Source organism: Marmota flaviventris, chromosome 13 (assembly GCF_047511675.1).
Source record: "Marmota flaviventris isolate mMarFla1 chromosome 13, mMarFla1.hap1, whole genome shotgun sequence".
Classification (NCBI taxonomy): domain Eukaryota; kingdom Metazoa; phylum Chordata; class Mammalia; order Rodentia; family Sciuridae; genus Marmota; species Marmota flaviventris.
This window is the reverse complement of record NC_092510.1, coordinates 96,609,640-96,636,718: the sequence shown is the minus strand read 5'-3', so window position 1 is coordinate 96,636,718 and position 27,079 is coordinate 96,609,640. Positions and strand designations below refer to the sequence as shown.

General features: G+C 49.3%; 1 protein-coding gene across 12 annotated transcripts in view; it reads right to left on the bottom strand.

Annotated features, from left to right (window-relative positions):
- The window catches only part of Ralgps1 (Ral GEF with PH domain and SH3 binding motif 1), a 244,625-nt gene that overhangs the window by 52,515 nt on the left and 165,031 nt on the right, over nt 1-27,079 (bottom strand). The window lies entirely within an intron of this gene.

The window sequence follows — 27,079 nt, the reverse complement described above, 5'->3', positions numbered from 1 at the left end:
CACCACATAAAAATAAAATAAAGGTATTGTGTCTAAATACAACTAAAAAATAATTTTTTTAAAACTCTAGGAATTATCCTCAGTTGAGATAGAAATGGGTTAGTTATGATCTTGGCATTGGTGGCCTCTCCTCAATTCCAGTGCCCCAGGTCGCTCTATGTGAGGGATTTCAGCCCAGGTGTCTAGCACCTGCTGTTAAACCCAATAATCAGAGTTCTACACAGCATGGAGGAAAGCCACAGGGGAACAGAGGAACTTGCACTCAAGTCCTGGCATTAGCTGTTATTATTCAGAGTGAGCTGGGGGAGCCATCCAGCTCCCTGAAACTTGCTTTCTCCAGCTTGAAGCAGAGCTGAGCCCTCAGCTGCTGGAGACTCAGGAAGACAATGTACGTACGAGGGGCTGGCATGGGATCTGGATAGAGTGGATGCTCAAAAAAGCCATTCAAAAAAACAAACTTTAGGAGGGTCTGGGGTACACAGTAGGGTCTGGCAGCATTTCAGAAGAGACAGACAGCTCTTCTCAGAACCTCCCTGACCTATCACTAAGATTCTTATAGGCAGAAATAAGATGGAAACTCCCTTACTAAGACTAAGAGGGGCAGCCTATTGCTAGAATCTGGGAGGACGTTTAACATAATATAGGGAGATGTACAGGACAGAAGTTGAGCACATCTAGACCCTGTCTCTTGAAACTGAGACAGTGTGTACTTCCCAGGGGCTGTCCCCAGACTCAGAGGTCCAGGGTTATGAACACTAGAGAGCTTGGGCCAACCATAGCACACTGCTCATCTGGGGTTCTGGAATATTCTGACCCACCCTTTTTTGTTCCCTCTTATCATCCATTTGCAGATTGCTCCTTCCAAAAAAGAAATGGAGTATGCTCAGAGGGAAGGCCAAAGGCCTGCCTGCTGATAAACCCCAAAGTGGAGTTGATTTCACCATGTTCAAGGGTATGTCCAGTAGAAAGAAAACCCAAAGGGACACTTGAAAAAACACCAACAAATCATGAGGCTGTGCAGTGTGTAGGAGGTGGCAGAGGCATGACGGCCACCTCCCCTGAACTGTCCATTCCAAGGTCTGGGAGACAGTGTAAGACCATTTCTCTTTGGAACATGGCACAAGAAGACAAAGCTTCAAGGATAGGAGATAACTGGCAGAGGGGGCACTGCAAGAGGATGAGGTGATGAGAATAAAAGACTTAAAGCACCAAGAATTCGGGCTGGGGGTGTAGCTCAGGAGTAGGACGCTGTCTAGTGTGTGCAAGGCCCTGGGTTCCATCACCAGTACTGCAATAATAATAATAATAATAATAACAACAACAACAAAAAAAAAACCCACCAAATTAAAAACCTGACCGCAGAGGCCATAAGTGGCCAACTGGGTACGGTGGAAACTCACATCATGAATATGGAGGGCCAGCTTGGCAACCTCTCTCCAAGGTCAAGAAAAAGCACAAGGGAAGAAAGAATATGAGGGGATCTGGGGCCCCCCAAAAGAGACCTAACCCAGAGAAGGGTGTTTTCTCCAGAAGAGTTCACCAGGCTCTAGGAAAGAGATCCATCCCTAGACATACCCTGGCTAAATGCTTGAATAAAAAAAAAAAAAAAAAAAATCCCCCCCAAAAACATTGTGAAGTTCTGGATAAAAAACAAAAAGCAAAGCTCTATAAAAATGACCCCTGACCCTCCAAGCAAGCTTTGGGAGTCCCTTTCCTCTGCTCCGGCTGAACCTCTGTGATGCTGTGTGGTAAGCTGGCCTACCCGCCACCTTCTGTAATGGGGAGGGGCTTCTTGAAGGCGGGAAGAACTGTTTATTCATGCCAGCAGGCATCTGGCGATATGTCAGTTGCTTGGATTTTTTTTTTTTGAAAGAAAAATATTTTCCCTTAGTAATTATAGTACTTAGGTATAAAGACCCAAAGAGACGCTATATGATTTTGGATACCATAAAATGTGGTCAATGCTCATTTTTTCCATATAAATCTATGGGGTTGTTTCACTGTTGCAGACCAAGAGAGCAGAAGACGTCAACTTCTGAGTTCACTCTTAAGAGATCACACCCCCAGGAGCCCTACTCCTTCATCAGCAGTCTGTGAAGGCCAGAACCCCTTCTGCAGAGGCTGCCCATGCAGCTGGGTCAGAAAGCAATTGCTTGGGTGTTCTTTTACTGTTGCGTCTGATCTGGATAATGCCAGTGGGCTTTGAGGAGAATGCAGCTGTCACAGCTCCGAGAGGGACGTTTCTGCCAAGGCCAGTTCAGGACGGGGCAATGGTGCTCTGTGCCAACTCCTAGGCATGAGCACACCAAGCAAGCAAGCAGGAGCCTGTATTTGTCTGTGGAGGGGCCTCTGATGCCCACTTTCCTTGGTTCACACTAAATAAGACACAGATTGTGTGGTGGCAGTGAGACTACCTGGGGCCACCCAGAAGGAGGTCCACTGGGAGGCTGAAAAGCCCATCTCAGCTCAAGTGGGAAGTCCATCCCAGGGCTGTGGTACAGGAAGAGTGATTTCCAAATGTCCCCTTCCTGGGCTACAGCGCGTGCTGGACTGAGAGACCTCTCCTAGGCTTTGCTCAACTTCCCTGATAGCCCCTGGCTCCTGTGACCCAGAGTTCATAGACAGGAACCCAAGAGAGGGCTCAAAGGAGGCTCAAGACAGCTGCCTTGGGGCAGGGGGTGGGAGAATAGGAACTGGAGGCCAGCAAATGCTAGGGATAGTGACAAGTTCCACTAAGCCCTGGGCTAAAAGAGCTACAGTTTCATGAAGTCGTCATTTTACCATAGAGCAAAGGGAAGTTCAGAGACCCTGAGTTACTTGTCACCCAGTGAGTGGTGGCAGAGCTGAGACTCTGCATCCCAGGTCTGACTCTGAAGTCGGCTCTGACACAGTGGCCCACCTTGCCCTTCCTTGTTCTGTCCTACCCGACAGCACATGGGTGTGCGGAGTCTGCTGAGCTGAGGTGTTGCCATTGGTGGACTGACCCTGAACCAGATCCTGGGCCTCTGGATCCATCTCCTCAGCTCGTCTACCCACAGGACACTGAGGAAAGCATCATTACCCATCATCCCTGTGGAGACAGACTCAGAAAGGTAGGGTGACCTTCCCTTGGTCAGTTGGAAGAGCCCAGGTCTGGCCACACCCCTGCTCTTCTATCTTCCCATAGGGGCCGCATGGACTCCTGGGGTTCTGCTATTTGGCCCTTAGTCTGGCTCTGGAGGGTGGAGTCACAAGCCTTGCAGAGGTCCATCTGGGGACTGGAAACATCTCTGGGTAGAACATCTTTGGGATTTAGTTCCAAGAGGATTATCAGGAGCTCAGAAAGCTGATTTATAGCCACCAAACCTCACTGCCACTGGCTCCTGAGCCCAAACTCCACCATGTTGCTGGGCTTAGGTCTCCAGAGCCAAAGGCTTCCTTCAATGAGAGTGTCGAAGTCCCCAACATCAGCACCACTCCACATGGACCTCACAGCATAGCCCTTAGAGACCTCTCAGCACCAACACTGGAGACCATGGTGACAGTATGTTGCCCAGTGGATGGGCTGGCTTGGAAGCAGGAGGCCTGCCATGCTTGGGAACAGCAGCAGCTGCTGAAGGATCAAATAGCCCTGTGGAGGCCAGCCTGGGAAGGGTGGGGGCCCTGGAGCCAGGCAGTCTCGGGGGAGAGCCAACCCTGCCATTGAATTGTTCTCTGTGGCCTGAGGACAGTTCACTGCTCCTCTGACCCTTGGTTTGGGCTTCATGAGTAAAGGGCAGTAATGAGGGGGACTCCCTCTGGTGAAGTGAGATGGACCGAAGCGAGGCATGGACGTCCCTAGCCCAAAGACAGATCGAGAATAGTTAGGGCATTAGTAGAAAATGGCATCTGGCTCCCGGCTTACACTCTTCCCCACTGTCCCCTCCCTCCTCTAGCCCCACCTCCTGTTCTGTCCACAGCAAGGCTGAACAAGGCTGTGACACCTTGAAGACAGCCTACTCCTGCCCTGCCTACCCTCCGAGCCTTGGCCATGGCCAGAGCTCAGAGTTCTCTTATTTCAGGAAGAAGAGCACTGACAGCCAGGTGCCTGCTCCAGGGAGCAGAGGGATACGGATTCAAATGCCCACTGTGCTGGGTAAGCAGCTTGCCCTCACAGCCTCAACTCTTCATTTGCTCCCATCTTACACATCCATTCGTAGCATTAAATGAGATAATCAAAGCAAGCCAACCCAGTGCCCGGCACACAGCAGTTGGCTCATTCACCAAACAGGCACTGAGCCCTCTCTACCAAGCTCAGTGCCAAGCTCCAGATACAACAGTGAGGACCACCAGATGTGCTGCCCTCGTGGGCTGGACGGCGATTAAGCACTGCAGCAATGTCTGTGTCCTTTTGTAGAAGTCCCATACGTTGCAGGGAAGTATGCCGGGGTGTCCAGATTGGTAGGTCACAACTGGGAGTGGGTGGCAGCCTGGGAGTTCTGCTAGCTTTCTGGGCAACGGAAACTCCTCATACAACCAATGCACAAGACTGCGCCACTTCCCACAAAAGGTGCTCTGTCCCTAAAATACAGGAATTTCCTATCACCAGTGACACCACTCCTGCTTAGTGGGAAGGGCTTAGGATTCTGTGCCTATTAGGGACTGGCAGGTTGGGGTCTGTTGCAGTTCTAAGGGGCTGGGGCAAGTTAATTAATCTGAGCCTCCATTTCCATTTTCTTCAAGATGAGCATAATTCCAAACTTATAAGGCTGTTTTGAGATCCAGAGTTATTTTATGGTGTTTTTAATACATCAGTAACAATGACATCTATAACACTACTAATAATAACTAGCCTCCATAGCATTTCCTGTTTGCCAAACATTGTGCCAAAGCCTTCTGAGTCCTTAGCTCATCCTTTTATTTAACAAATAGGTCTCCAGGGCCCACTATGGTCCCCAGGTCAGGAACATCACAGGAAATAAGACCAATACAGCCCCTCCTTTTGCAAATAGATAATGGCACAAATAGTTATGTAATTAAAACTGCAATAAGAACATTGAAAGGGGAGTCCAGTCCTCCATTTAAATAAATGCCATCACATATATATTTTCTAGATGAGGAAACTAAGGGTCAGAGATATTGGGTAACTTGACTAAAGCCACATACCTGGCAAGTGGCAGGTCTAGGCCCCAAATCTCATTAAATGGGAACTATTAGCCTACAGCATCAGCATTCAGACCCAACTCCCAAGCTCCACCTCTAGTCAGAGCAGCTGCAGGGCAAAGGCAGAAGCAGAAGACTGCCTGAGAGCAAAAGGGCTGCCGTCATCTCATGCAGCCCTCTGGCCTCAGTCAAGGAGCTGGAGAGCCTGGTCCCTTGGGGTCCCCTTGCTATGGAAGGCAGGCATCAAGAGAAGAGACTCTAAGGCCTTTGAAAGAAGATAAATGAGTTCAGGAAAGTAACTGTTCCATTGTAAAAGACTGAGGATAGCGGGTGTCACCACTACAAGACAACCCAAAAGAATGCCCTGGAGGAAGGGTGAGAGACACAGGTTGTCACAAGGCCTGGTGGGTAGGTGTGGCCCCCTGGCACTGCCACTGATCAGTGCTGTGGTCTGTCAAATGGGGCACACAAGGGCACACCTTGTGGAAGGCCACTGGGAGGCCTCAGTGAGATCATGCGGACAGGTGCCAGGTGCAGAGCAGCTGTTCTTCTATGTAGACTCTGAAGGCGGAGAAGATCCTCCCTTGAGCAGAACAGATTTCAAGAATACAGCGGAACCCCCTGGAGCCCAGGAGGCAGCAGCCCTCTTTCCTATTTTGCTCTATTTGCTGTAATACTGTTTTCACTTACTGACACCTCAGCCAGCACAGCACGTATATTATTGTATTTTTAAAAAATATTTAGTTGTCAATGGATGTTTTATTTTGTTGATTGATTGAATGATTGATTTGTAGTGCTGGGGATCAAACCCAGGCACATGCCAGGCAAGTGTTCTACCACTGAGCCACAACTCCAGCCCATTATTGTATTTTTGTATGGTGGCAAAACACAAAGACCCTAAAACTCACCATGGCGACATATAGTGCTTTCACGATATTGGGCAAGCAACATTTCTCCCCTGCTCCAGGACCTCGTCTTCACCCTAGGAGGAAATGCTGCATCCATCAAGCAGGCCCCCCTGCTCCCCACTGTCCAGCCTAGAAACCACTAGCCTGCTTTCTGTCCCTGTGGATTTACTGACACTGGACATTGTGTATCAACGGACTCCTCCAGTAGGGGCCTTGGGGCCTGGCTTCTTCCCCTTGCGGTGATGTTTCTAAGATATCACACGTGGTGTCCTAGCATGGGTCAACGCTTCTCTCCTCCTCAAGGCCTCGAGGGCTCCCTGTGCCCATGTGCCCTCTTTGCTTTTCTGTTCATCAATTGGAAGACATTCGGGTTGTTTCCATCTTTTGGTTACTGTGAATAGTGCTGCTGTGGACATATGTGTACGAGTTCTCATTTAAACACCTGTCTTTGAGTCTTCTGAGTATAGACAAAGGCTTGGATTCTTGAGTCAACATTTTACTTTTTAGTACTAGAAATGGAACTCAGGGCCTTGCTCTTGTTAGGCAAGTGCCCTACCACTGAGCTATGTCCCCAGTCCTTTAATTTTATTTTTATTTTTTGAGACAGGATTTCAAAAGTTATCCAGGCTGGCCTTGAACTAGAGACCCTTCTGCCTAAGTTTCCCCAGAATCTGTGATTATAGATGTGTGCTATCACACTCAGTGGAAACATTGTTTTTTATTTAGTTTTTTTGAGTGAAATAATGGATTTGATGTGTTGATCACTAGCAGGTTCAAGGCCAGCCACAGAATTTAGTGAGTCTCTCAGCAACTTAGACCCTGTCTCAAAATAAAAAAAAAAAAAACAAGGTTAGCTACAATGCCATTTAAAATCACAAGGTCCAAAACAGTGCGTGTGGTTCCGTGTACTTCTGAGTTAACTGTCTGCATGGGCTCCTGCTGGGGGAGGGGCCTTGGAGCTGGGGCTGGGTTGGGTCAGGGGTTACCTGACAGGGCAAAAGCAATGCTAGAGGGGCACAAGAGGCAGCTGGGGTGTTGGGCCTGAGGGATAAGTTGCAGTCACGGCAACATGAGGCACAGAGAAGAGGAAGAAAGTGGTGGGTAAAGAATGAGGCCAAGGGCCCAGGGCTTCTGCCCCAGTAGAGATACTTCAGAGCAGAGGCCCCTGGAGGTGTCTGGGGCTGGTCTCAGGTGGCCTTTCCTGAAGCCCAATGCACTCTTGGTGCTCCTGAAGCTGGCTCTCCAGGTGCCTGGGAGGAAAGAGCAAGGCAGAAGCCAAGGGGCTTGTCTTCCAATTTCCTCTAGACTTTCTCCAGTTGCAAGTCCTGGCCCTGTGTGGAACCTCTGTCTTGATAATTATGGGGTGCCTAGAAAGAGGAGGGTTGTTTTGGGTGTGGAATCTTTTCATCTCTGGCTTAAATTATACATCCTGGGATAACGTTAGCTCTGATGCCTTCTAGAATTCAAATGCGACATAAACATACTCCCAGTGGCAGAGTCTGCATTCATTTCTGGAACCACCTTGACCAAATAAGAGGGGCTACCAAATCTATTTATAGTTCAAACATCTCTGAACTCTTTCCTTTAAAATGCACTGTGGTAATTCCCACACAAAAAAGGAAGACTCTCTAGCTCAAGTAATCACTCATTCATTAAGGTGTTGTGTCTGGGAGCAGCCATCAATCAAATCATGGCACAAGGGTGATGGAAAAAAGTGCAGGAGCTCTGAGCAAAGAAATGGAGCAGACGCATCAATGTAAATGAACAAACACAATCCAGCTTCTAAAATCCATTACACCATTAAACTAAAAATAAGCCCAAAGCAGAAACCTAGCAGGGCTGTAGATAAGGGAAGCCCATATACAGCCAGTAGCAGATTACGGTGGTAAAAAATTTGGGGAAAGTTACAGGGATTCCAAAACCAGAAAAATATTGGTATGTTTTGACTAGGTAATCCCACTCCTAAGAACTTATTCTGAGGAAATAATTCTAAAGGAAGTGAAAACTGTGTATGCACAAAGGCATGAAGTGCAGGGAACAACAAAAATATAATCAACACAAACCAAAAACATGCGATGTCAACAAAAGGGAAACAGTGAAGAAAACTGAAATAAACTACATGACAAAAATATGGGAACATGAAGTACTAAAGTCATAGGATTTTAAGTGTTTTAAAAAGTTTTATATGTTACACATACTGTTACTTGTGGAGTTTAAAAGAGAATATTAATCTTTAATTAAGGTAGAACTTTCTTTTAATCATTGATATGTACCTCCAGATTTAAGCCTAAATCTTATCAGAGTAGTAACACACACACACACACACACACATTAATTTAACAAAGAGTTGACAAACTCTGAAGAACAGTGGTTTCTTCCTCAAATGCCAGGGAACTGCCTATCCCTCTTCTTGTTTCCTGAGTTGGCTCGCCATGATGCTCCAGGTTAGCAGCAAGCGCAAGATCTCTGAGCCACAGAGTCTCACAGGGTTCACTGAAGGAGCTCACAGCTGACCCACCTGGTTCCCTGGGTTGCTGTGTGGAGCTCCTCTGCTAGCCTCCAGCTCCTGCCTCTCTCCAGACATGCCACCCTCCCACTGCCTCTGAAGGCCCTGTCACCTAATCAGTGAGGTGAGGCTGCTAAGCCTGGTCTGACAGACCCCCCCCCCCCCCGCCGCAGTGTTGAGGGGCACTGGCTGAGGAGCACACTGCAGTCAGCAGCCTTTTCCTAGGCTCTGCTCCCGCAATCTGAGCCTGAGACAGGGGCTTCCGAGACACCTGAATATGGGGCTGGTCTGTCAGGACAACTGATAGGCCCTCCCTTAGAGGCAACTCACTGCAGGTGAGGAGAGTTGGCTCCATGCTTAGAGCCAAGCATTTGCTGCAGCAGGGTAGGAGCTCCCCGGCCCTGCTAGCCTGACTCCTCAACTGACTTCCCAGCAGTGGGGCAATGGGCGGGGTGCGGCCTTTGCTCCGAAGGCTGTCTGAAGCAAATCCCAGGCGTTTGAGAGTCTGCTCCAATTTTTATCCACAGACCTGGAAGAGGCTGGATTTTCACAAGTGTGACAAATATCATGCGCTAGAATGGCTGTGAGATACATACCCAAGTGACAAACTCAGATCAAAGGTTCAACTACACACAAGGTAAACACACAATAAAATTTTACGTTGCAGTTTTCCATATTCAAAGCCTTTAAAAAATACATATAAAAATACTTTTAAAAATGTGTCAGCAAAAGGCAAACAATTGTCCTTACTTGGGAAAAAAATATTCTTTATTCTGAGATTAGGTCCTGCTTACATTATTGGTGTCAAATGTTCCTTACTCCAGGAAATGATGTTATAGCATTTTTTCCTAAATTCAACATTAAAAAAAAAAATTCTGGAAGTCCATGAGAGTCTCTAAAGTTTTTCTTTAGAAGTTTCACTTGCCTGTGAAACCCCAGATCTGGGGCCCCTGGCCTGAGATCACATTTGGTTCTCTGGCTGCGGGCAGGCTGCTGGCCGGCATTGACATGATGGAGCTAGACACCCCCAAGGGTGGCTTGTGAGTGAGGGAGGTGACAGTGAGGGAGGGAGGGAGGGAGGCAGCTCTGTGTGGCTGCAGCCTGGAGGATCTTCACCACTGAAAAACAATCTGAAGGTTGAGTAAGTGAGGAATTTCAGTCTGGAACAAAAGTCGCAAGCTTGAGTTCTCCTCTGTCCTCATTTTTCCTGTCCAAATTTGCAGAAGACTGCAAGTCTGCCTCCTGAATCCCACTCCCACGGGCACCCTGAAGCCCTGGTCCCTCCCCTTTACCAGGAATAGCCAGCAGAACTTGTCCTGCATCCACCAGCGGGTGTTCCACAGCTGCCACACAGGCTGCCACCACGGTGCAGAACCCAGACGGCCCCCACTCCCTTGGGAGCCTCCCACTCCTCCCTGCTGACAGTCCCCACAGGCACCCGGCCTCCCAAACTAACATCCTGGCCTCCTGGCCCTGCCCCCATCTATCCACGCCCATTTTCCTTTCTCTTCAGGACCAGGCCAGCCTGTCTCCCCCCTCACCCCAGCACTCCTGACTCCTCTACAGGAGCTTCTCAGCTGGCCCTATGCTTGTGCATGTAGCTTTAACGTCTCTGTAGATTTTTTAAAAATATTTTTATTAGTTGTTGATGGACCTTTATTTTATTGATTTCTATGTAGTGCCTCACACATGCTAGGCAAGCACACTACCACTGAACCACAACCCCAGCCCCATTTGTAGATTTTTTTTTTAAGATTTAAGAGAACATTTTTTTTTTCTAATGAAAAAGGGAATTTGTGTTCATTCTAGAAAATACAGAAAAGTATAATGAGAAGAATAGCTGTCTATAACCCTATTGTTGAGAAACAACCAGTCTCAGGATTTAGGTATGTCCCTCTTATAAACACATGAATCTACCCAGGCCAACACCCACTAGTGGATGCGAGACAAGTTCTGCTGGCTATTCCTGGTGAAGGAGAGGGACCAGGGCTTCAGGGTGCCCGTGGGAGTGGGATTCAGGAGGCAGACTTGCAGTCTTCTGCAAATTTGGACAGGAAAAATGAGGACAGAGGAGAACTCAAGCTTGCGACTTTTGTGGGCCCCATGGAATGTTCTGTTGGTGAAAGACTACAGGGGATTCACCCTTCAGCAGAAGTGGAAAGGGTCCCAACAGAAGCAGGCACCCAGGCTTCTTTTAGGTTCTGTGAAGGCCCAAGGAAGTGGACAGGGGCTCTGGCCTGGCAGATGTGCTGTCCAGGATCTGGGAACAGACAGCCACAGCCTGAACATCTGAGCCCGTCAGTCAGGGACTGAGCTGCTCCACTGCCTTCCAGGTGCCAAGGACAGGCCCTCATGGGTGGAGAGGAGGAGCTGGCCAGGAGTGAGTCCTACAGACTCACTGTCATGATGATGGCAACAATAATAACGTACAAGAGCTCAACTGCTTGCTGTGTGCCAACCATGGAGAATAGCCATCAACATAGGTCATCCCTGAGTTCCCCAAAGTGTGGACACATTGCACAAGAGAAAGGTGGTGGCAGAGGGATGGAGATTTGTATCTATTTTAATATGCATTAGAAAACTAATAGCTCATCAAACCCTTGAAATCTATGAATAAGAAAGATTTAAAGGAAAATATTGAGGAAGAAATTTAAATGGTGAAGATGGCCACAAACACCTGGGAACATGCTGTGCTGTCTCACTGACTCCTAGCAGCTGCTCTACCTAGGTGGAGGCCAAGGCACAGGAGGTGACCGGGGCCACATACCTGGAGGTGCTTATTGGGCCTGATGGATCTGGATCCTGAGCCTCCACTCGCCCAGGTCCCTGGGGAAGAGGTCCTGCTTTCTCTCCACCCTGTCCTTGCTCTGTCAACACCCATGTCCAGAACATCTGCTAGGCATGTGTGTTCCAGGGCAGATTCCAGAAGTGCTGGGACATGTCTCTGGCCATTTGGCACTCATCTCCTGATAAGTCTCTCTGACTGGTCCTGTTCATCTGGGCACCCACAGCAGCATAGCTAGGCATGCAGCAGGCCTGGTTCAGGAACATTTATGCAACTGCTGATTGTAGATCCCCTCCAGAGAAGAGGAGCCTGGGTGGCATGGCATGAGAGAACTGACCTCATCCACAGCAGTGACAACTTCCCAAGGCCTCACTCATCAGAGTGGCCCAGGGACGGCAGTTTGGCAAATTCGTTTAGCCACGGGCTGTGCCAGCAGTCCTGGGACTGGGGACATGGGATAGCTTGTCGACTCTTGTCCGGCCAGGCCTGGCTCATGTCAGCAGAGGACAGCATGACCCACCCACCTATGGCCAAACCTTCCTCAGAGGCAGGGCAAGCCCAGACAACGTGCTGTTGGCCCTGAGGTCTGGCCTTGGTGCTCAGGGGAGGATCATCTTCCATCCCTTGTAAGGGCACAGCACAGAGACGCAGGGCCCAAGCCCCAGCAGCAAATTATAGGGAGAGACAGAGGGACCCTGTGGGATCTGTGAACCCAACAGAGATCCCTGTGTCTGCTGGGACCAAAACAAGGATGTGAAGAATTCAGATTTGCCTGAGTTAAGACAGACAATGAAAGGGCTACCTACCAAGCAGTATTGACAGCCCAAGCAAGTTAGTGATAAGCTAGTGCGAATAACCACATTGACTGAGCTCCTAGCAGACGTGTCATGTTGGGCTGAGTCCTCACACAACTCTCTGAGGAAAGCACTTCAGCACGTGGACACTAACATGCTGAGATGCTCAAGGTCACAGCCAGGCAGGAATTTGCAGGATGTAGACCCAGACTGTCCTTCAATGGCTGACTACCACCAGACCCTGCTGCTCTGCAGGACAGTGTGGGTTTGGAATAAGGCAGACCACAGTGCCCTTCATCTAAGACCCTGACCCTCAGTCACCAAGATGAAGGTGCCTCACCCAGAACAGCAGGGCTACACCAGTCTCCTGTGATTCTAGTGAGGAGAGGACAGGGGAGGCTCAAGTTGTGGGGCCCGATGGGGGCTGTCTGAGTGTAATATTCCACACCCAGGGCACAACTCCACTCTCAGGGACTGCTTCGTTTACTGCAGGACACTGATGCTCAGAGAGGTTGGAGTGCTCCCCCAAGGCACACAGCAGTGAGCTGGGACTAGAACTCCATTCCTGTAGCTTTGGGAGCAAGGAGAGAGGAAGCCTGTGAAGGCCTCTAGCAGGTGCCTGGAAGAGGGCGGGGACTCAGAAATGCCCACTAGGTTCCCAGCTCCTGCTTTCTTCTTAGCCATTCTCACACCAAGTCCCCTCTGATACCATGGGCCTCCCTGGTGGGAAGCAGCCAGTGGTGCTCAGGGGGTGTCTCTGCCATCTCTCCCACACAGTGGGCAGGGGCTCCTTGGGCAACCCTGGGCCTCCGGGCATCTGTGGGAAATTCAGATGGCCAGACCAGGGACTCCCAAACTGGGTTTCTCATGTGATGATCTAGGTCACTACTGATTTATGGAGGTCTGAATCCACTGGGGATATAAAAAAGAAGTGCTTTATTCTCTCCAACACCTGCTTCCCAATTGTGCAGAGTTGACTCCCCTTTCCAAGTATAGGCAGCAGGTTCCTAAACAAAACTTGAGTCAGTGGCTGAGGCTGAAGCTCAGTGGTAAAGTGCTTGCCTTGCATGTGTGAGGCACTCGGTTCAATCCTCAACAACATATAAAAATACATAAAGATACTGTGTGTTCATCTACAACTAAATAAATATTAAAAAAAAAAAAAAACCTGAGTCAGATTCTAGAACTTTGTGGTCACTTTTCATTATTAGAATAGTTTCATTTCAAAACTTGATTCAAAATCCATCTCTGTTCTCCTTTGTCCCCTCCCTGACCCATAAGCTATTTATGGCTCTTGGGGTTGGGAGGTAAGGGGAGCGGTTCCTTTCAAACCCCTTCAGACTCACAAATGGATGCCTATTAGGCAGGGAGGGCTTGTGATCAGGTTCCTCTGATGCAGGTGGCCTCATCAAGTTGGTGATCTGGGTCTCTTGTGTTCAGCTTTATCCTGGTCCCGCCATTGCAAAGGGCAGCCAGGTCTCCTTTCCCTGACACACGGGACACATGTCCCTGATTTTGCCCTCTGCCAACTGTAGCACCCCTTCACATAGAACCTTGACAGCTTATGAGTGGTTCTTGGCTCTGGCCAGGGCCACAGAGAACTGGCAAGGGAGGGCGAAGCACACCTCCTTCCTGCTGTCCAGGTCCTCATAACTCCAGAGGCTTCTACTTTAGAATTCTCTACACCATTCGCAGGCACCAGTTTCTGTGTTCAGAAACGTGTCAATCACCTCCTCCTATTCCCCCAACAGAGGAAGGGATCTGAAAGGACATAGCCCCTCTACTCCCAGTTCTGGGAGGCTCTCCCAGGCTCCCTGTGGGCCAAGGGCCTATAGTTCATCACATGCCCAATGTCCCCTGAAGGAGGAGCAACTGTCTCATCTCAGTACTACCCTTAGCTGCAAGTCCAGAACCCCCTCCTTCCCATGGTGCCTGCCCACCTCAGACTCAGGAGGCATGAGGGGCGGGAAAGGAGCTGGCATAAGGATTAGGCAGGGAGAGCATCTCCATTTGTTCTAATGAACGTCGTATCGTTAGTCTCAGTTGGTTAGGAGTAAAGGAGTAAGACATTTATTTTTACTTAATAAAAGTGGCAGGTTCTGCAGAGAGAGCATATGTTCTAACAATGAAGCAATGAGGATCTGAGTCTATTCTGGGAGCGAGACCCTGCTCTGTGGCTTGGGCAAAACCTTTGACGTTCTTAGGGCTCAATTTTCTACACAGTGGAGATGATAACCATCATAAGACCTTAAGGAAGAAATAAGTTTATAAAATGTCACCTCCTATGTAGCTTGACACGTTCATAAACTTCACAGTAGACATGGCTGCTATTATCACTTACTTGCATTTTCAAAACCCAGATCTAAGAGAAGGTAATGAAGGGGTAAGAGTCCAGATCCCTAGCCTGTGTCCTCCAGGCTTCTCCCAGCTCTGCTGAGGAGGCTAGCACAGTGCCAGGTGCTCAGCAGGACCAGAACACATGTTTCGTTGAATGGTGTCTTTTAATTCCAGGTTCTATTTATCTGGTTCTTATCAGTAATGAGGTGTTCTGAATACAAATTGAAGTTGCATTTAGTCTAACAACCATAAGATGGTTGGTCTTGGAAAAAAAATTTAAAAAGGAGAGACCCCTGTGTGTGGAGGGTGAGGTGGGCAGCCCTGTCCTGTGGGGCTCTGGCTGCTAGCAGGAGCCAGCAGCTGTCTCCAGGGTGGCGGAGCTGGATGGCAGCTGTGAATACTTTCTTTCTTAAATGAAGCTCCTCTCTGTGTGTGCTGAATCACAGCATTGGTGGGGGGAGGGGGGGAGGGACAAGAGCATTTACTAAGTGGATCCCAGGCACGAGCTGTGCAGCCGGCAGGAGGCTGGGTTGGGCCAACATTCAGGTGGTAAAGGAACGTGACTGGCTCAGTGATCTGTCTGACCCCTGTAGTGGGTGTTGGGGGGCCCCCAGATGAACACTCTGACCGCAGACCTCAGTGGGAGAGAGACTAGGCCCAAAATAGGCTGAGTGTCTGGGGTGTCAGCTGGGATTCACCCCTTCCAGCAAGTCATGGCTCAAGCATTCTGTTTACCAAATGCTCTGCACACACAGAAACCAGGGACGGTCTGGGCTCTGTTAAAGGGGGAAGGGGAGGGTCCTGGGTGCATGGAAATCGAGGTGTCAGATGCTTCTCTGACAATCTGTGCAGGAGGTCCAACGCCCAGGCTGTCCACAGTGAGCCTGGGGGAAGAGGAAAGGCAAGAGAGAAGGCAAGGGCAGGGGTGGGGACTTGTCCCTACAGGGTCTACCCCACCCGATGCAGCCCAGCCTGGCAGGTAGTGGAAACAGGGTGACGTCTGCAGGAGAATGCAGATCTGCGAAGGAGGACGCCACCTCGGCACGCTGTCGAGCTCGTGAGAGTAATCAGAACCATCTGAGCGTGCAGCTCCGGCTGAAGACTGAAGACGGGGCTGCTCCTGCACGGGCTGCCAGGAGGAGGGCTTCCAGCAGCAGAAGCCCAGTCCAGCCCTGCATGCTGGATGGGCCCTGCCAACTGCCCTTCTCTCCCCTGGGGTGGGGCCGAGGGTGGGGTATGGGAGGAGGATGGTCTCCTGCTCCCCTGGGGCTTGGCTGCTCTCCCCACAGGCTCCTTCCCACCCCTCTGCAGAAGCTCAAGGGATGGAGTCAGAGCTGACTATGGGCCAGACAGCAGCAAAGCACCTGATATACGCATGTCCGGAAGAGTCACAAGAACACCGGGAGGCTGGTGCTTCTTACCCCTGCTTTACAGAGGAGGACACTGGAACACCAAGAAGTGATGTGAACAAGGACACACAGGGTGTCTGTGGTGGAGCCAGGATTTAAACCAGAAGTCTGGTTCCAGAACCCACACTCCATACAAAGCTTCTTGGCAGGATGACAATGATGATGATCATGACAATGAAGAAAAAATAAAGTACTTCCTGCAGGCAGGCACTTTGGACATCTTATGTCATTTAACTCCTATGCCAACCTACAGAATACAGGTGCTATTTTTATCCCTGATTTGGGAAGGAGGAAAGAGGGCCCATATTGTAGGCTCTATTCTCAGGGCCTTTGGGCTGGGAAGAGCAGGCCCAGAAACAGTCCTGGTATCCTCTGCAGCATCCCTCCACTGTGCCACCAGACCCCTCATCTACTTGCCATCCCACCCACGTGTCAGACTCCGGGCTGTGCACTGGAGCCCCCAGAGCACCCACCCAGATTGCTGGGGAGGAAAGAAGACCTATTGCTTCCTGGAAACCTAAAATCCCAACTGCCAAGCAAAAGCATGCCTAATCTGAACAGAGCTCCCAGGTGTTCCGTTGTTTCTTTGGTAGTTAACTTCTCAGAGCCATTCTATAAGATCATTATCTTTTTTTATGATCCTTTTCTTTCCCATTCTGTACCAGAGATGAGATGAAATCGGCCAAGTGAGTCCTGGTTCCTGTCCAGACTTCATGTAGCTTAAACACTGCAATTTCCCAGGGCCAGTGCCACACAGGCGAGAGCGAGGGCAAAGTGGCCAGCTCCCAGGAAATGGCCAGAAAAAGCCAAACCACGCCTTCCTGCCTGCCACAGAGCCAGCATCTTCACACAAGACAGTTATCAGAAGCAGTTGTGGTTATTTTGGGGTCAAGCCAGACTCAAGGGTCCTTGTGTAAACTTGTTAGAACAAAATGCAAATTCCTGGGCCCCACCCCAGACCTACCTAATCTGAGGGTGGGACATAGAAAACTGAGTTTTCACCAGACCCCAACTTAATTCTGAAGCCACCGAAGCTTGAGACCACTGCCCCGGGCTGGGCTGAAGTGTTGCACACAAGAGACCCAACATCTACCAAGCACCAACCACGTTTCAGGCACACAGCCTCTCAACCTAGGCGCTAGCCCTGGGCATAAACAGTACTCTGGTACAGATGAAGAAATGAGGGTCAAAAGCGTCCCTGGGCTGCCCTACCTCACATTGCTGGGAAGTCTGTCAGGGGTATGGACTTTGGGTCCAAGCAGCCTCAGATCCAAACCCTGGCTTTGTGGTTCCTGGCTGAGCAGAGCCATGTCGTCATCAAGATGGTAGGTGGTGGTGAGGACCTTTCCTGGGCAGTGCTGTCTTGAGGCCTGATGAGAATCCACATGGAGGCCTCCCACTGGGCCAGGCCAGGGAGTGTGGGCCTGCAGCTGTCATGTAAGAGCAGAGGGATGGTAGGCCCCAAGGCCTTGGGTGATAGAGCTCAGGCACTTCTCTCACAGGGGAGCCTTTTAGGCTAGGTTAGTGCTATTTACAAATAATGATCAGACTCCCTGGACTTTGGCTGGTGAGAAGCAGCAAATGAGAAGGAGAAGGAGGAGAGGCTGGGAGGGGAAGGTGTCCGCTAGGAAGAGTTGGAAAAGCAACAAGGAACACAGCTGCCTGGGATTTATGGGGCTCCTGTAAGCAGCGCCCCTCCCCCACCCTGCAACCCTCAGTGAAGTCAGTCTGTTGTGCAGGCCTGAGTCACCCAGGAGAGGCTGACAGCAACAGCGTGAGCAGCCAGGGTTCACTGAGGCCAGTGCAAATGTGCATCTGTGTGTCCCTGTGGCTCTGTGTAAAAGGCTGAACAAGAACAGATAGAAACTTTAAAACATTGCATATTTATAGAGAAAACCTTGTAGTTTTCCAGCCAATTAGTGGATTATCTGAATGACTTGCTTCCTGGGATCTGGGGAGCTGCTTTTTATTTATCACAAAGGAAGAATACCCAGAGGCTGAGATGACAGTCCCTGTGAGCCAGAGTGCCTACCTTACCACTGACCCAGCATGTGACCCTGGACAATTAACATAAGCCTCAGTTTCTGCATCCAGAAATTGGGTGTTATTTAGATATTATCCATGCCCCCAAAACTCATGTGTGAGACAATCCAAGAACATCCACAGATGAAATTATTAGAATATGAGAGTTGTCATTTAACCAGTGAATTAGTCCACTGATGGATTAATTGGTGGTAACTGTAGGCAGGTAGGGTGTGGCTGAAGTAAGTAGGTCACTGGGAGCATGGCTTTGGAGTTTACATTTTGTCCCTGGTGAGTGGAGCTGGCATGTGTACTTGCTCGCTCTCTGTCTCTCTCTCCCCATTTCTTGATTGCCATGTTCGGAGCTGCTTTCCTCCTCCATGTCCTTTCCTCCTCCATGTCCTTTCTGCCTCACCTTGGGCCCAGAGCAATGGGTCAGCCATCTATGGATGAAGACCTTTGAAACCGTGAGCCTCAAATAAACTTCTCCTCTGCATTGTTCTTATCAGGTCTTTTTATCACATCAATAAAAATGTTGACTAAAACACTGGGAAATAAAAACAGAACCCCACCTTATATGGGGTTAGGGATCAATAAGTACTTAGAAAATGTTGAGAGCTATTTTGGGGGGGGGGGTGTCTGCACAGTCTCCACAGCCTACATTCCAACGTGTTAAAAGGTCCCTTTCTTTGGTTAAGCAGGTTTCCTACACTGGCTGCAGGTGAAGGGATTGAAGGACTATCAGTAGTGAGGCTAGAGGTAGTGGTGCTAGGAGAGTGACAGATATGACAAACCCAAAAGAGGAAGCTAAAGGAAAGTTCTCAAGACAGAGAGGCAAAGTGACTGATTTTCAGAGGACCCGAAATAACAGGGCTCCAGATCACCAAAGGAAGAGAGCATGTGCTGAGTACCAACTCTGCCCAGATGCTACACTGGACATTAGCACTCACACTGACTCACTTATTCCTCCCTGACATCCTAGGAAGGGGACAGTGCTATCTCATTTTAAATGAGGAAATGGAGACTGGAGAATTCAGAAGTCACATAGTTAGTAAGTGGTGGAGGTGGAACTGGCATCCGTCACTGGCAGATCCTATAACACAAAGACAGGGTTGCTCTGCAAGGAGAGACCTGCTCTCTTCCCACCCTCTTGTTTCCCACTGGTGCCTGCACCAGGCAGCCCTAACCCAAGCAAGGAAGCCCACTGAGCAGTCCTCATGGCCGACCTCAGGGTACCAAAGAGCAATCTGGGCAGCAGGCGGAGAACACCCACAGAGGGAAAGCCCATCCCTGCCCTTCAGGGCTTCAGGCCTCAGAGCTAGGACTTATCTGGCCCTGCCAGGGAGGGAGGAGGGTGGGCAAGGAGTAGTCCGGAGGCTGGTGGCACTGAGGCAAGCCTCCTACACCAGTGCCCTTACTCCTTGCAGGCCCTGTGTGTGGTCCCTGGAGACCCCTACATCAGACCTGCAGTCAGAGCTCCCTGCAGCAGTCATTGGCTGGCACCAGCACCTCTGTCTGGTGACCGCGCCCCCCCCCCCCCCCCCCGCCCCGCTCTCATTCCTAGAACTTCACTTTATCAGGCTTTTGCCAGAAGCCCTCACTTAGCTGCCTCCTTGGGTCCCAGAAAGGTCAACAAGGTCAGAAACAGCTTAGCTGCTTTCTCCCATGAGGGTTTTAGCAGGTATCTGTGTAAGGGGGTTGCAATCTGTTAGGGTTTGGATTTGAATGGTTTCCCAAAGGCTCATGTCTTGAAGGTTTTACTCTGATGCAGCAGTGTTCAGAAGAGTGGGGCTATCTGGGACAAAGGTCCTGCCTGATCTAGACCAGGTTTCAGTAATGAGAATATTTTAAAAATTTTATATTAGATGGGGATATTTTAGAAAACTTCTGTGAAATTTTTGTTATGAAGAAACAAAGAAAACCAGCCAACTACAATGGAGTCTCTACTCTCCATGGTCCTCAGTCTCCCCTCTTGGGATGGGCCCCAGCTCAGCTGCAGTAGAGGAGCATTAGGCCAAGGAAAAATGAGCATTCCTTAAAATCTTATTCTGAGGTATCATGAAAACCAGTTGACTGAAATCTCAGCATATTGGCTTTGGGAAAATTGACCTGGTGCTCAGATGGGGCTTAATAATATTTGTTGACTAACAAACGGGTTTTTCAGGTGATGTCCACACTTGAGGAGAGGTACTGGCCCGACTGTCCCTTGACACGTGGATGGAGAAGTTAAGAGTGAAACGGATCATATGTGAGCTAACAACTGGCTCTCAGAGCTGCTTTGAAACTGAGCATGCACCCTGTTCTGACCTTTGGATTGGTTTATCTAGCAAGGATTTATCAGACAGACTCCTCAAAGGACTTTCTATGGTGCCTGGATATCCTTTGTGACACCAGACAGTAGCACTACCTTGGAGACTTCACACAGACACAAGTCTCCTAACTTCCCACCAGGGTACAGCCCCTGCCCAGCAAGGAGCAGCAAGTCACAGGACCTGAAACACGCCTCCAGGACAGGAGGGACCAGCTGGCTGACTCTCAGCTCAGAGGCGGCTGTTTTGTTACATCTGGTGGATGGATGCCTTTGGCAGTGTGCAGGCTTCCTGATGCTTGGACACTCCCCCAGGCCTTTCCAAGACCAGCTGACCAGGAAGGGAGGGACTTGCCTTTTTTTTCCTCTACCATGGGCCAACTTAACTGGAGCTTTGATGACTAAAACAGTCACACTTCTTCAAATCTGACAAATAAGTCCTCAACTGTAAAATGCGTCATATTCTATTAGAGAAAAAAAGAGCTGTAAACTAGACTATGACATGCCATCAACTGGAAGATGCATCATGCTCTGAACACAAGAAAAAGTATGTTAGAATTGAAGAAATACAACTTGTTTTCAGGACAATTGCGTTCCTCCTAGCTTGATGTAGGGTTTAATTTCAGTCCCCTCACTTCCTACCTGTGTGGCTCAGTGCCAGCAGCTTCAATTTGCTAAACCTCAGTCTCTTGCTAGAATAGAACCATAACACTCCCTCACAGAGTCTTGAGAGATGTGTTAGTCAGCTTTCCAGCACTGTGACAAAATACCTGAGGTAATCAACTTATAAGGAATAAAGATTTATTTTGGCTCATAGCTTCAGAGGTTTCTTGGCCCTGTTGCTTTGTGCCTGTGGTGAAGCACACATGGTGGGAACATGTGGCAGAGGAGGTTTGTTCATCTCATGATGGACAGGAAGAAAAAGGAGAAGAAGAGGAGAGGCTGGGTCCCTTTGAGGGCATGCCACCAATGACCTAACTTCATTCCATAGGCTCCACCTCAAGGGTACACCACCTTCTAAAAGCAGCACCCCAGGCCTTCAGCACCCCAGCCTTCAGCACATGTGCCTTGGGAGGATATTTAAGATCTAAACTATAACAAAGAGGAAGAAATAAACTGATATATATTAAATGTAGAGCTGGATGCTCTAACAAGATGTGTGAGGACAGCACAACTCTTTCATCTTCTAATGACCAGGTGGGTACTTGAAAAGAAGCAACCTGGGGCCTCTTGGGCTGATATTTCCCAACAGAATATGACCAAGAGCAGAGAGGGCAGATCCTGGACGAGGAGCCAGCAGCCATCTGACTAGCTTACAGTGCCACCAGCAGCAGCAGAACAGGGCTGGGTGAGAAGACAAACTTACCTGGGATGTGGGAAGTCCCAGGTCCTGACATGAAGGAGCGGGCTCGACTGACCTAACCCCTGATCAGTAGCAATCTGATACTCTGGACAACTCAAACAAAACAAGTCTCAGAAGCATCAGAGAAGAACCAAAAGCAAAGACGCTGGAGGGAACAGGTCCTCGAAAAAGGGGAAGCACGCAGGGCACTTCTGGGACATGGAGATGCACAGGAGAGCAGAACTGAAGCAGAGAGCAGCAGTCACTATCTGGGAAGAGGACAAAGAGAACAGACTTCGAAAATCCCAGAAAGGGAAAGATACCAGAAAGGAGAGCACTACAGAAGGGGACACCTCCCAATTACTACACAGATTCCCCTCAAATTTCTAGCTAGCACCGAAATTGTACACATGTGGACAGAGACTCCAAGGACCAAAGCAGTAGTGGGGAGGAAGAAATTCCAACAATGTCCTGGAAGACAGAGTTTGGAGTTCAAGTCCTGCCATGTTAAAGCAGCTCAGCAAATATGTGAGGCTTTTGATTTGGTTCCAGAAATGCCATGTCTTATACGTAAGCCCAAGGTGAAAGGTATGCCCTCAGGCTGTGAACAAAACCAAAATAAAACTACCAAAACAAAGCCTAAAAACCAAGCCTCCACACACCAAGCAGCTTCACTCCCTGCTAGAAAAACACAACAGAGGAAGAAAATCAGATACAGAATCTCTTTGATGTACTGTATATCTAGTGTCTACTATACAATAAAAAATTATAGTTACGTGAGGAAAGGAGAATGTGACACACAATCAAGAGAATTAAAAAAAAAAAAAAAAAACACCAGTCAGTAAAGTCCAACTTATGCCCCACACCTAAATGCTGGAATTAGTAGATAAGGATTTTAAAATGTCATTATAAATATGCATGGGATTTTAGGAAAAATGAAGGACATAATGAGTGAGCAGATAGGGAATAGTGAAAGAGAAATGGGAACTATAAAAATCATCCAAATGGAAATCCTAGAATCAAAAACCACAGTACCTGATAGAAAATGCTTTGGATGAAATTAATAGATTAGATACTATACAAGAAAGGGTTGGAAAACTTGGGGACAGGTAACTGAAATGACCCAAATTGAACCGCAAGAGAAGAATGGGTATAAATAAATAGATGCAGTTTCAGTGACCTGTGGAATGACAAGTATGTAAACAGAGTTCAAGAACGAGTGGGGAGTTGAAGCATAAAAAATATTTAAGGAATAATGACCCTGAATTTCCCTGACATCCTCAGATTTAGTGGGGAAAAAAAAAAATCAGCTTAGGCATGGTGACACATGCCTGTAATCCAAGAAACTCAGGAGGCTGAGGAAGGAGGATTACAAATTCAAAGCCAGCCTCAGCAATTTAGTGAAGCCCTAAGCAACTCAGTGAGATCCTGTCTCTAAACAAAATATAAAAAAGGGCTGAGGATGTGGCTCAGGGGTTGAGTGCCCCTGGGTTCAACCCCTGGTACCAAAACCAAAACTAAAACCAAACAAAAACAACAAAACAAAACAAAACACCCAATCCATTGTTTCAAGAAGCTCATTGAACCCCATATAGAATAAATATGAAGAAAATCATTAGTCACATCACAGTCAAACTGCTAAAAAAATCAAAGATTGGGGGGAAATCTTGAAAGAAGCCAAAAGACCCTTTATGTATATAGGAACAACATAAAGGAAGGCAGCTGACTTATCAGAAGCAACACAGGCCAGAAGATAATAGAAATATTTAAAACGTGTTCAGGGGGCTGGGTTCACTTTTGGAAATTTAAAACTGGGTAGGAATCTGAGGTTGCAAGATTGAGTTCCAAGCCTCCCTCCCTCTAACACACACCAAGTGTGGACCCCACACACCCCTGCCACATACACAGTACCTTAGTAGATGACTTGATTTGTTGCTGTCAGAAAGGTGATAAGACATGAAAGCATTTGTACAAATTGTGGCACATACATGAAGAGTCTCCGTATTCTCCACCATATAAACATCACATGTTTTTCATCTTGATGAAAACTACAAGGAAAATGAAGAGTCCTTTCTCCTTGACGTTTTTGTCACATGATGTTTCTATCCAACAGAATCCTCCACCTGGAGGAGGTGGGGGATTTTGAGCTCCGTGAGTCAAGCTGAAGTTTGATGGAGATGATGGGTGACATGGGAGGGCAGGGAGAAGGGGATGGCAGCCCGTGCTTCCTGGGCTCTAGCAGATGCTGGAGTCCAGGTGCGGTGTCAGTGAGCCTTATCTTATTCAATTCTCACATTCACCTGAGCAGTAAGTATTGTCAGCTCCATTTTAGAAACAAAGAAACAAAGTTTCAGAGAGAATAAGAAAGTTGCCCAGGGGCTGGGGATGTGGCTCAGCGGTAGCGCGCTCGCCTGGTATGTGTGCGGCCCGGGTTCGCTCCTCAGCACCACATACAAACAAAGATGTTGTGTCTGCTGAAAACTAAAAAATAAATATTTAAAAAAAAAAAAAAAAGAAAGTTGCCCAGAGTAGTAAGAGGGTCAGGATCTGTGCCCAGATCTGCCAGACTCAGGTCACAGCATTTCACCCTCCCCAGTCGGCTGGTCCTTAGTTCTGTCCCCCACCCTGGGTTGTACAACAGGAGAGTCCTGTGTGGTCTGCACTTGTTCCTGTCCTTGAGGTACTCACAGTGAAGGAAGCAATAAAGAATTATTAAAGGAAGTCACTGAGCTATGCATCAGCCAGAGTGTGTGACACTATTATGTCATCTCTCATTTAATCTTCACAACAGCTCTGTGAAGCAGATCCTTGTATTATCCACATGTTATGATGAGGAAAGGGAGGCTCAGAGCTATGAGTGGCAGAACTGGAATAGGCTCCAGAGCTCAAGCTCCCCAGCAGGACCCCTGGCTGCCTTGAACCACCAAAAGGGCAGAGGTGGTGCAAAGACGGGCAGGGGAAGGCCAACCTGATGCTGCCCCCTCACTTAATGGGATCCTAGGGACTTCAAATTGGGAAAAGAGAATTACTGTAGTGATCAAGGAAGGGACTGGGGCAGAGTGGGACAATCAGCCTCCAATCACCTCCTGCCAGGATGGTCACAACCACTGCCACCAGCTCTCGATGGCTAGTCTGTGGCTCCCATCAGTCCAAGCTCCACTCAACAACTAATGTGGCCTTTTACAAATAAAAGCAGCCTTGACACTGTCTTGCTCAAAACCTTTTGGTGGCTTCCTGGGATTAAGTCCCACCTGTCTCTTAGGGTCTCAACTCTCTGCAGCCTGGGTATCTGCTCCAGTTCCTGCTGTGGTGGGAGACTTGCCCAGACCCAGCAAGCTGGAGCCACCCTGCCTCACAGCCATGGGCTCTATGGGCCAGGAACAGGGATCTGGAAGGCGGGAATGGCTTAGTTCTGCTTCCTGATGTCGAAGCCCAAGAATGAAGACTCCAAAGCTGGGTGGCCCCATGGCCAGGGGCTGGAATCAACTGGAAGCTTCTTTCTTCACACGCCTGGGGCTGCCTATCAAGCACATGGACTCTGCACAGTGGCTTCTGTAAAGCTCAGGCTCTTCTCTCATTTGGCCTTGCAAGCCAGGTAGAGTCACTCCCACTGTGTTATGCTGGGACAAGTTCACAAAGATACTCAGATTCAAGGAGGTGGTGCATGGACACCAGAGTCCCACTGTCACAGCTCATAACACTGAGAGTTCCACTAGTCACAGCTGATAACACTGAGGCCAGACAGGGCCACAGAGAGGCTCAGAGTGTTGAGGTCTCCTTGGGTCCTGGGAGATGATGTTGGGCTGTCTCTGAAGAAGCAATCAGCCATAGGCTCTTTACACATCCTCTCTGCCCAGACCCTTCTTTCTCCACGAGGTCACCTGCTAGTTCTGAGCATCACTTCCTCATAGAGCCCTGATTGCCCCACTCAGGCTCAGCCAGGTCTACTGGTGAGATCTGCCCTCAGCGCCCGGTACCTCTGTGCACACAGTCTGCCTCCCAGCCTGACTGCTGATCAGAGGACAGGGACCTTGGTCAAGAGCAGGTTCCCAACAAACTCTTCCTGGGAGAACTGGGAGGGAAGAAAGAGAGGGTGAAAGGGGGAAAGACAGACACACCAAACTTTCAGTGTTTATCTTGGGCTGCAGAATATGGGTTCCTTATCCTGCCAAGGGCACAGCTTGAGGAGAAGAACTCAGCTCCTTCCCATGTATGTCTGCTGACCTCAAGCCCCAGCCCACCATGCTCCCCATGGCCCCTCAGGAGCTCTCCAGGCCCTCTGGGGAATCCAGAGTGGGCTGACATTTTCACCCCACAGCAGAGCAAGGGAGTATTTCTGACCAACAGTCTAATCTAGCTCTCTAACGTGGGGGCCTGCAAAGACGGGGTTCTCTTCTAAAAAGGGAAGGAACTTACAGATGGAAAAGGGGGACAGCTTGAGAGGCTGGGGAGAGGCTAAGAAGGAAAGTTGCACCCCTGCAGAGGTTAGTGGAAGTCCTAAATGGGCCTCAGTGGCCCTTCTGCCCAGGGGCCAGGAACACAATCCATGGTGCCTTGAGGTGGGGAGAGTTCCACTGAAGTTTTCACCACCATCATCACTAAGACTTTAAGGAGGAAAAAAGAGCCACTGCCAATACTGCCCACACTGCAGTCCAAACAAGGGTGAACTACACTCTTGGGTGCCTCGGGGAGGTTGCCTTCCTCTTCCTCTTGGACAGAGCACATAGCAGCAGGCCTGGCCCTCCTTCCTCTGACCCTGCCTCCCCACTGACCAGCCTGACAGGGCATCAGGTCTGGAGGATGCTTGATTCATGGGGTCAGGTGCCATCTACTCTCTCCTGCTCTGATCCTATGAATGTTCAGATTTCACCTAAGGTGGCAGATTCTGCTCCGAGATCTCAAGTGGGACTCCAACAGTTCTTCCTAGAAGAGTCCCACTAGTCACAGCTGATAACACTGAGGCCAGACAGGGCCACAGAGAGGCTCAGAGTGCAAGATCTGGCTGGCCCATCCTTTGGAACACTTGCCGCAGCCCTGGGAGATAGATTACTAGAGGTATCTGCCTAATTTACTGCTGCAGGTAAGGGACATTGGAAAGGTGACTCAGGTAGAAAGTGATTCTTCTCTGGTGCCCCACCCCTAGTGGGTGGTCCTAAGTTGCTGCCTCCTGCTAACCTCCAGCAGCAGGGACGGGATGGCCTTGGGCTCCCTTCCCCAGGGTTTGGAGAGCAGTTCAAGCGAGGCCTCCAAAATGGGAGCTGACAAAGGGAGGCTACAGAGCTGAGCAGCGCCCTGGACTGGGGCTCTGTAGGCAGTGCATGGGGCGGGAGTTGTCAGGGAGGGCTGCTCCCTGGGCTTGCAGGGCAGCGATCTGAGCCCATTACCTGAGTCAACTGGGAAGCGCTCTGCCTCTGCAGGACGCCCCCGGAGCTGCCTGGCTCTGGGGAGCAGCGGGCCAGGGAGCAGAGCTGGCCCGCCAGCCCATGTCGAGAAAGGAGGGGGCCGCTGAGGCCGCCAAAGTGGGCGGGCAGGGAGGGGCTGGACCAG